This window comes from Danio rerio, chromosome 17, assembly GCF_052040795.2.
Source record: "Danio rerio strain M-AB ecotype USA chromosome 17, GRCz13ab, whole genome shotgun sequence".
Taxonomy (NCBI): Eukaryota; Metazoa; Chordata; class Actinopteri; order Cypriniformes; family Danionidae; genus Danio; species Danio rerio.
In genome coordinates, this window is record NC_141037.1 from 39,521,892 (window position 1) to 39,533,695 (window position 11,804).

The following is an 11,804-nucleotide window of genomic DNA, read 5'->3' on the forward strand; positions in this document are numbered from 1 at the left end:
GTGCACACTCGGTAAATCAAATCCTCGTCGGTTGTTCAAACAGTTCCTAATGATCCATATACGAGTGCTAATTTTTCAGACAAAGATTTGGACAGAGTTCAGCACTAAGTTTAAGTTTCATCAGAGGTCCAACGTTTTCATACAGAACTCACCATCTTTGAGAAAGTAAATCTGAAAGAATCAGATGTGCCACTATTTTCCTCCTTTTTTGGGGGGGAGCTGAGGAGTATTTGCACACTGTTGTGAAACTTCCTCTGATTGGGAAAGTGTTGGAATCATCAGCAAAACGCTTCCATATTTCAGAAAGTTTGTTTGTGCTGAAGCAGCAGAAAGTGGCTTGAACGTGTCACTTGTCATTTAGCTGGGAAGGCTCTAATGAATCATTGGCGCATGACTTACACAATCAGCTGAAATAGACAGTAACTGTTATCTGTGGTAAACTGTTATTGTTGAAGCCTGATGATAAGGCTTTTGAAGATATTTTGAATAATATTTCAGCTGTTTCTGACTATATAATCAGTCAACTGAGTACAAAATAAAATAAAGGGGTCAAAATTGCTGTTTCTGTTCTGCACGTTCAAATGCACCTTGTTTAATAGCTTTTGTCTGATCCAAAAGATGGGCGGCACGGTGGCTCAGTGGTTAGCACTGTCACCCCACAGCAAGAAGGTCGCTGGTTCGAGCTCCGGCTGGATCAGCTGGCATTTCTGTGTGGAGTTTGCATGTTCTCCCGGTGTTCGCATGGGTTTCCTCTGAGTGCTCCGGTTTCCCCCACAAGTCCAAAGACATGTGGTATAGGTGAATTGAATAAGCTAAATTGGCCGTAGTGTATCATTGAGAGAGTTTACAGATGTTTCCCAGGCAGTGGCTGAAAGGGTATGAACTAATAAATGAATAATGAATAAAAATGAATAAATGAATGATCCAAAAAGTCATGACTCTAATGAATTTTTCACATTATTTACAGAAGACACTATGAATATTAATTATATCCTTTTTTAAACAAGGACAATTTGGTGACATATTAAAATACCCTATTTAAGGATCACAGTGCCAATTAGTGCACAAAACACTAATTGTTGTGGAGAAAAAAAAAGTCTTAGATCGTTGAAATATAGTAACATTTAGCATGATCATTTTTTCTTGTAAATATTCTAATAAAGTTTATTTACATTTACATTTACATTTAGTCATTTAGCAGACGCTTTTATCCAAAGCGACTTACAAATGAGGACAAGGAAGCAACTTACACAACTAGGAGCAACAATGAATAAGTGCTATAGGCAAGTTTCAGGTCTGTAAAGTCTAAGAAGGGAAGTATTAGTAGTATTAGTATTTTTTTTTTTTTTTTTGGGTACAGGTAGTGTGATATTCAGGCAATTGCAAATTAGGAAGTGTAGTGGAGACTAAATAGTTGATTTTTTTTTTTTTTTTAGTCAACTAGCTGAAGAAAATGCTGGGTTCAGATTTTTATTGGGGGCAACATGAATTCATTCATTTATTTTCCTTCAGCTTAGTCACTTATTTATCAGGGATTGCAACAGCGGAATGAACCGCCAAATATTATGTGTAATTTATATGTTTTACACAGAGAATGCCCTTTCAGCCACAACCCAGTACTGGGAAACACCCATACACTTTCACAATTAGACACACTCATACACTTCAGCCAATTTAGTTAATCTAATTCACCATAACAACATGACATCATATTGACGTTGTACCCCAACATCATGGGGACATTGGATTTTGTTTGGAAATGAAAATCAGGTTGACGTCAGAACCCAACTTTAGGCTGATGTCAATGTCCAACCTAAAATCAACCAAATATCAACATCTAATCATGTTACACCTTGACGTTGTGTGGACATTATCACCATGAATTCTATCAAACGTTGGATTTTGGTCACTTTCCAACACAACCTAAAATCAACCAAATATCAACATAATTTGAGGTCGTTTTTGGACGTCAAAATAAAGATGTCCTTAGACGCTGGCTAAACATTGAATTTTAGTTACCTGACGTCATGAGCTAAACCTAACCTAATATTAATGTTTTATGACGACGTGTGCCTGCTGGATTATTTCATCTTTACATACTTTACATAAAATTACATAAAATTTATATTTATATTTACATAAAATTTATGTTACTTTACATAAAAACCGAGTACACCCAGGTATAACTTGGAAGTGTTAAGTTGATTTAACTTGATGCAGGCGTAGTCAATTTTTAAAGTAGCCAACTAATTGCTTTTTTACAGTGTATTTTGACATGTTTTTCCACACAAGTGTTTTGTTTTGTTTTTTAAAAACATGTTGCTTTAAATCATTTCAAAATGGTGCATTTTTTAAAACATCTTCTACACAAGAAAAAAAATCCTCAACATGAGGGTCAATAACGGATGACGCATTTTTTGGTTTTGGGTGAAGTAACCCTTCGAGAGGTCTCTGATCGTAACTTTTAAAGACAATTCAAAGTTAGCAAAATCTCCTCTGCTTCTCATTGAGTGTTCTAGTCAATGTATTCCATCTGCCTGAGCTCTTTTACTCAAGGGAGTGTTGAAGTCGAACTTTTAGCAAAGCTTCTTGGCTTGCTGCCCTTGTTTGTACCAGGTCCAAACGTCTCTCTTCAGCGCCCTCCTCCCTTCTCCTCTCTGGCTCCTTTTATTTGTGTAATTTGTGGAAAAACCATAAACATTTGTGTATGATTTGTGGAAAGGGACTTAAGAGGGGACAGAGCGCAGGGCGAGAGGGAGAAAGTGAACGAGAGGCTGTCATCGTGAAGCTGTGCATGCGTGCTCACGACTATGAGGATGTAATGCATTTATGGAGGTTTCTAGGGGACGTTCGGGGGCCCATGAAGGTACCATGAGGCTCATAATAGCAGATGAAGAGGCTTCAGCTGTTAAGTGTGTGACAGTTTTATTTGGCTTTGTTACAAATCTGGGTCGAATCTCATTTGTGCTTTTTTAGTGGCAGTGCTGTTGTTTTTTGGTGACTCACTCATGTTCACTTGATGCTTTTGTGAGCTGTAATGACACACACATGAATCATCACATGATTCATATGAATCAAAATAATTCATGGTGAAAAGTAATTACATTCGGGCCTTTCAGTTGTCATTTGGAGTATATAGAAGTAGGTTTATAAGACTTTTGGCATTAACAACAAGACTTTTCAGACTCTCACTACAGTATTTAAAGGGATAGTTCACCTAAAAAATGTCATTATGTCTGCTCCCTAGTAGCAAATAATTCTGGCCCAGATTTGGCATAAAGCTGGCACAGCAGGCATTCATCCGGCACTGGCACACAGCATGTGGGCCAAACATGGCCCGGGTTTGGGGTGGCAGACAAGATTTGGGCCAGATGTAAAACGTAGTATTTGGCCCAGATTTTAAAAATTGACATGTGGGCCACATGAGTTTGGCCAGTCTTGACCCACATTTAAAATACATTGAAATAATTTTTAAATAAAGAAAATTCTACCAATCAGGTCACTTTGAGAAAAAGCATGCCCATAGTGTACCTAAAGCGCAACTATTTATGGGTTTATCAATTTCATTGCCATTGTGACACACCAACCTATCTGGCCCAGTTCAGGTCCTGTTATGAGTTATTAACTTGGCTTAGACTAGGCCCAGATATGGTCCATGTTTGGCCCTTGTTTGGAAAACAGATTTGGTCTAGTCCTGGGGTCCGTTCTTCATACGTGGAAAACTCAGTTAGCTGGATTTGGATGTTGATGATTTTACACGATCCAGGATCATTTCGTTCTTCAAAGCTGATCCAAGACTTGTTGTCATAGCAACAGTTCTGCTAGCTCAAACCTCATCGGAAGCAGGTTCAATTCATATAAACAGGATTAGATCGGGTCAGTTCATGCAAAGAAAATACTGAAAGTATGTACCAAATGCTGATATTTTCTTACAGTAGTAGTTATATACACTTGGGAAAATATTAACTATTTTTAACTATATATAAAGTTATATATTAATAAAACTTAGGCAATCTGCACTCCGAAATGAAAGTACAAAGACTGCCATCTGGTGGTGCAAAGAGAAAACTTATTGATATGAAGTTTTTAGGTCGCTTTAGTACAATTTCTGTATAATAGAAATGCACAATATGTAACTTTTTTAAAAGCAATAATACATATGCAGTCACAAACATGTTTTGACAGCTAATATTACAGTGATTTTATGCTTTACAAAAGTTGCAGACACCTTTACCAAAATCAAAATGCTTTTGTAAACATCCAGTTATTCTTTAAAAACGGCTACTATAATAAAGAAAATCTTTTCTAAATGTAGAACTTAATACATTGATTTGCATTGAAATACATGATAAATACACTTGACACATAAAAAGCCTGCAGCTCACAACAAATATGGAAAGTTATTGCGTATCATATTTAACAAACCGTTTAATGCTAATTTGATGTAATTTTGCTCACATGGATAATTGAATATTAATCAGATGATGTCATTACACTGCTGTGCAGTCAGCCAATCGTTGCATTGCTGATTATGATTTCGAGGATCGATAGATCTGTCCTTCACAACACACGCAGCGATCTCAGATCCGTTTATCCAGACATTATAATCTGATTCGCGAACTTGTTTGAAGAACCAAATTATCGAGAGATCAGTTATCGAGATGAAAAGATCCAGGATCTGCCAAATCATCTTAGATCATTTAAGCAAGGTACGAAGAACGGACCCCTGTACTGTAATTCACTGCGGCATGTAAACAAAGCAAAGCCTGATTGTTTGGGCCAGAGAAATGTTGCTTTGTAGGCTTTTACTTTTCTTTTGCTTGTCCCAAACTTGTTTCTTTCTTCTGTTGAAGAAAGTTGGAACCATTGACGTATTTGCTTTTATGGAAGTCAGTGGTTCAGTCAAGGTTATTATGCATTCGTTTTCTTTTTGGCTTAGTCCCTTTATTAATCTGGGGACGCCACAGCGGAATGAACCGCCAGGCAAGGTTATTATATTTAATGAAAATGAACGAAAAATATTTTACTGGAATTGAAAATACATTTATCATTAAATGAAATAAAAATTAAGTTATAATAGTTTAAAAAAAAACTAGAACTAACTGAAACTATATTGTGTTCATACAAAACTAACTGAACCTAACTAAAATTATAGCAAAAACGTCCTTCGTTTTCGTCTTTGTAATTGTATTTAATAAATAAGCTTTTAAAAAGTAAATGTATTTACTCTACGATGCCAGTTTTACGCCTGCCGTAGGGTAAATCGGAGTCTGTAATCCTGCTGCCATTGACCAGATCAAGCCAATTCTCCTCCAGTCAGTCCTTGTAGCTCCTGCGACAAAAACAATGACTGGACATGACAGCAGCACAGTGAAAGCATTAAATAAGTGTTAAAAATGTGCATCCTCTGATCTGTGCATCTAGTGAATGCATTACTTTTTGTTATCCACTGCATTGCACTGTTCATTCATTAAGTGAGAAAATCAGAGCATGCACATTTAGTCACAATACTGCTTTGTGTCAGTCTGTGCCAATACATTTTCATGAACAAAATTAACACTACAAGTAGTTCATTTTTAAAGCAAGAATAATTTGATGACAAATTAAAAGACAAGTTTGGATTTCACATACAGTGGTGTGAAAATTTTTCTCCATTTTAATGTTTTAGAATTAGATCATCATACTAATCTAAATATCAGTCAAATACAACACAACTAAGCGCATCATGCAGTTTTGAAAGTAAGGTTTTTTGTTATTGCGGGAAGAGCAGCATGTTGGCTCAGTTGTCACTTCACGGCAAGAAGGTCGCTGGTTCGAGTCCCAGCTAGGCCAAGTGGCATTTCTGTGTGGAGTTTGCATGTTCTCCCTGTGTTCACTTGAGTTTCCTCTGGATGCTCCAGTTTTCACCACAGTCCAAAGACATGTGCTTAAAGTGAATTGGATTGACTGAATTGTCCATAGTTAATGAGAGAGTGTTTGGGTCTTTCCCAGTGCTGGGTTGTGGCTGAAAGCACATCTGTCATGTAAAACATATGCCGGAATAGTTGGCAGTTTATTCCACTGTGGTGCCCTCTGATAAATACAGGAACTAAGCCGAAGGAGAATGAATGAATGAAATATTGAGGAAAAAACATAACACAAAACTACATAACCATGTGTGGAAAAATTGTTTGCTTAACCCAATAACTGGTTGGGCCACCTTTAGCAGCAACAAGTGCAATCATGCATTTTCAATATCTTGAAATCAGTCTGTTACAGCACTCTGGAGGATTTGTGGCCCACTTATCTTTGCAGAATTGCTGTAATTCAGCCACATTAGAGTTTTTTTAAGCTCATGCCACAGCATCTAAATTGGATTCAGGTCAGGACTTTGACTAGGCCCCTCCAAAGTTCATTTTGTTCACTTCATTTTGTTGTTCTTCAGTCATTCAGAAGTAGACTTGCTGGTGTGCTTTGGATCATTATCCTGCTACAGAACCCAAGTTTGCTTCAGCTTGGGGTCACTATCAGTTGGCTTTTTCTTAGGGTGGAGTCATGAATACTCACCTTGACTGAGGAAAATGAGGTATGCAGTTCTTTAGGTAATGTTATAAGGGCTTTTATGACCTCTTGTATGAGTTGTTCTTGCACTCTTGTGGTTACCCTCCTGGGAACCTCCATTGTTCCATGGTTTTTGCCATTTGTAGATAATGGCTCTCATTCTGGTTTTCTGCAGTCCCAACTCTTGGAAATGGCTCTATTATCTTTTCCCGGGGTGTGTCTCTGAAAACCATCGTTAGCCAACCAAGGTTGCAAGTTCGGTCATTATAAACATAGTTCATTGATTTGATGTTTCCCAAATCCGTCGTTCTAACAAACATTGACAAACTGCATCGCAAATTTGTGCACTTGCAACTACACCTCTAGAGCTGTAGTTAGAAACATAGTTCCTGGCTTTGTTCTATTCCCAGTTGTCCCCTTTATGCACTATTCATTTAGAACATTCTAACATTTAAACTTAGAATGATTAAAAAAGGCATTAAAGTCATCTCCCTTAGGTGTAATTTCAAAGTATTTTTACAGTTCAGTTTTGGCGATCTTCATGTTTACAGTTGCGCTCCCTTCTCAGTGCACTTTGAAAACATTGATGTTATTTTGAACACAACTGAGCAGAATGTATGTTCAACTCCAAAGCTATATTTTTACAGTCATTGCTCCAAAACTTTTGAAAACAAAAACATAGCATACATTAATGCTTTTATTTTACAGTTGGTTATTTTTTAAGAAATGTTGCCAACTGTATATGACTTGGGCCTGTTGGTTAGAACATTTCCGCAGTGGTTTGCATTTGTCAAATTGTAAAAGAAGACTTTTCAAACAAAATAAATAAATAAATAAATAAACAATATCTTATTAATAATAATAATAATAATAATAATAATAATATCAAAGTCTGATTTTTTCATTTCCTAATAAATAATAAATATAAAATTTTATTTCTTATTAATAGCCTAATTATTTATTAATATGATTTATATATGAGATTAGAATATGTGTTAGCTTTTGTAAGGGATTTTATGTTTGAGAATAGAATAAGTAATGTTCTCAATAATATCTGTAAAGGCAACATTGGCCCTATATGTTCCATTTACATATATTTCAATTAATATGGAAAACAAGTGCATGTTTTAGCAAAACTAATATCATATTTTTTTAAATGCTTGTGCGTGTAAAACAATATAATTTGCACAAAGAAAATATGGGGTTCTTCTTTAAAGAAGTAGTTACCATCCCGGTAAGAGCATCATTATGAGCATTTTACATTATAACTAACATGGTACAGATGATGGATCTGCGACAGAGAAACTGCAGGTTTTAACAAACACTCGTCACTACATTGTTCTTTTTCCAAACGATGCATTTTACTATGATAGTTCAGGCGCAAGTTACGTCGTTGTTTGCCCTACTGAAAAAAACAGCTTCAACCAACATAGGCTGGTTAGCTGGTTTTAGCTGGCTGACCAGCCTGTTTTTAGAGGGGTTTCCAGCCATTTGCAGCCTGGTCTTGGCTGGTCAGGCTGGAAGATGACCAGCTAAAATCAACTTGACCATCCTAGCCAGGCTGGGACCCCAGCCAAAACCAGCTATGTCCAGCTTAAACCAGGCTGCTCAAGCCGGTTTTAGCTGGATTTAGCAGAAGACAATTTGTAATTTATAAACAATACAAACAAAAAACAATGCCCAGGCCAAAAGGCATTAGTCTTAAAACTGAGCAAAACAAAACAAAATAATCAATTAAAGGAAGTATTTATTAAAATATCTACGTCACAGGAAATGGAGAGGGAAGTTTTCAATTTTTTCACAGATGTGTCCAGCTTGCAGAGCAGCTATTATTACATTTAGAAATGTGCTCACATTTAGCAGAAGTGCACATGTGTGTATGTGTGTGTGTGTTTGCACGTGTAACTGTATACATAGGGCCTTGTTTGTGTCAGCCGAGAGAAGTGAAATACTGATGAGAAGCAGAAGTGGCCACATATGAGAGGCTGTTGACGATGTTGTCATGTGCAACTTGTTGCTCCCCCGACACACACGTACAATGTGCACCGAGTTTGGTGGCTGCGCTGAATGTGTTGAGTGTGTTGAAACTGGGTTCCTGACCCCTGTGTTTAGACATTGCAGTGGAGGTGGTGATGACAGTGTGTGCTCACAGAGGTCAAAGGTTACGCTGGGGAGTGGTTGGTTTGAGGGAGGGTTGCTGATAGAGACGCCACAAACTCATCCGTCATACTTCACTGTGACCTGGCTCGACGCCTTTCGCCCTGAGTTTATGTTTGTGTATGTGTGTGTGTGTGTGTCCGTCGGATTAGTGATACTGATTGTTTCACTCTCTTCTTACACAAGTTTGATGATGATACAGATTCTTTGTAACCCATGCTAGCCTGAATACCCCATATTAGATTTTTTTCGCTCATTTTACTGGTGCTTTTTTACATTTCTAGTTTTATAATAATTAATAACAGAGTAAAATAATTAAAGATAGTCATTGCTCAGAGGTAGCTCCTTTCCACATGGAAAATAATGAAAACTTAAACGAGTTACTTCAACTTGATACATCTAAATGAATTCAATGTCATTCATTTAAGTGGAAGATGTTTAATATATTTAGGTGAAAAATATTTCAGGTCGTTTGGGGGTGCTTGGATGTATTGGGTGTTTGTTTTAGAATACAGTTTGGCTATGTATTAAATAAAATACTTTATTGCTTTATATAGAATAAACAGAATGAACCAGACATATATATACACTCAAAAATGTAATTGTTGGTAAAAATAAATTTATTATGGCACACATTCCCAACCCTTTGAATTGGGTTATTTTAACTTTAAAGCAAATGGAACCCAAGAGTTAATCTCTTCATTGGGATTACAGATTGCAAATTAAATTCACCTTGGAAATGACTGCTTAAGAGCTTTATCTTAACCCTTGTGTGCTCTTGGGAATGCTTTCATCCACTCTGGGATGATTTCGAGTCTTAATTTGGCCACAAATTTCTCTGTGTTTTAGCAAATTGAAAGGTTTTTGGTGACAAATCCTATTTTGACACATATTTTGGGAGGAAAATGCTTTGAAATATTTGAAAAACTCAACAATACTCTGTAGGCAAATTTACTCTTCCTTTTGTCAGTGGCTGTTTTTGCCCCATTGACTTCTATTTTAACATTAACATAACTTTATGATTTGTCAATTCTACTGTTGATAATCAGTTGCAGTGCAAAAAAAGTTAGTTCCTGGTATTATATGTGGATTCATATGCAGTATAGTGTGTCAAAACAAGTAACTCAGCTCTCAGAACATAGTAAGCATAGTTTTTTTATAGACACACACTATAATTAGCTGTTTTACTCCATAGAACTCCATATAAAGGCCAGAGTATATGATGTCAAAGCTTTGTGATCAAAAATGTAATTATAATGGAAGACAATTGGGGCAAAACACAACCACTAACATAACAAAAAGGTCGTAAATGTGGTCAATACACAAGGGTTAATTACTTAAGCAGAATAACCTAAATTTTCTTCAGAAATTTCTGCAGTTCATCTACTTTAATAAAGCTTGCTGTTGACTGAGACTGGTCTTGGAACTAGGATTAGTGCCCTACAGTTATGGCTCACTGATAGAAGAAACAAACATTAATGTTGTTGATGAAGCATTAGTGTTACACTTCTGCAAGGCAGCAAACTCAAAACTAAACTTAAAATGTGTATAAAACTTTAAATGAGGTGAAGATTTAGCTGTAACGTAATTTAAAACACCTAAGTTTACTTTTATTGTCAACATTTTCATCTCTTAATGCAATTTACACTCTCACTGCTCAGGTACGTAGTTACACCAACACAATTCCTCCATGTTGTCTTAACACAAAATCATTAAGTTAGCCTAATTGATTATTAATTTAAATGGATTGAACAGAAAACAAATTAATCATCCAAAATATTGACAAGAATTGTGTTGTTTCAGACAGACAGACAGATAGACAGATAGATAGATAGATAGATAGATAGATAGATAGATAGATAGATAGATAGATAGATAGATAGATAGATAGATAGATAGATAGATAGATAGATAGATAGATAGATAGATAGATAGATAGATTTTCTATGCACTGTACAAGGTTTTCTCTTGCAGTACTTGCTGCACACTTATTACTTCAGTGTCTTTTGCTATGTACAGTGTGTTGTATTCTTTCCAAGAAAGCATCAAACACTGCCAACTACTGTCAGTAACACACACTGCAACATCATGCTGCTGGGCTTAAAGTTGCACGTTAACCAGTATCTATAAATGAACAACAAGTAAAATCAAATGACAGTCATTTAAACACACACACACACACACACACACACACACACACACACACACACACACACACACCTAAACTTAAACTTTGCCCCTGACATTTAACCTAACCTTTAGCATTATTATCTTAGCCATAGCATGTTAGCAGACTCCCAGCACAGGCCGACATAGGAACATAAGCATGAGGATCTGCCCTGCAGGATTTCTCAGTATCAGTGCGTATTGGTATTTGGGGGAGGGAGAGGCAGACACCGAGGCAGGACTGAGCAGGACGGTGCTCCGGTGTGTGTGCTGACATGAGAGTGATAGCTGAAGTGATGTGGAGATGTGTGATGGAGCACGTGTGATAACAGTTTAAAGTGTCGACTGTGATTTAGACGGCATGACCATCAGGTAGGACCTCTATGTGAACTGGGGGTTCAGCTATCTGGGGATGTTGGAGAGGTCGCACAGAAAGAAATGAAATGAGTGAAGAAAGGAAGGGATTCTTTTGCATAAAAATCACTATCAGAATATTAAAATGTTTGTGTTTTGTTTTGTTTATAATAGTAAAATCAGCCAACATAAGAAATGCCAAACAGCTTTTTAGATTTCCAAAAGTTTTTGCCTATAAAGTTTTAGGAAACTGGCTGAAAATATAAAGAAAAGGCGGCATGTAGTAAACATTTATTCAATAAATCCTGGTGTGCAAACTTTCTTTGAATGTGATAATTCGTTTGACTAGCTTAAGGCGTACTCACACTATGCTATCCAAACTGTGCCCAGGCCCGTTTCCCTGATCGCTTGAGAATTGTGAGTGCTCTGAATCGGGCTCAGGCACGGTTCACTCGATGACACCTCGATGACAGGCATGTATATTTTAGTTTAGTAGAAAACTCTGCCCTCTTCATCATCATACCCAACATATGTGGTAATTTCCTATTCATTCAGTAACTCCTTTGAAATATGGTATAAATCGCAAA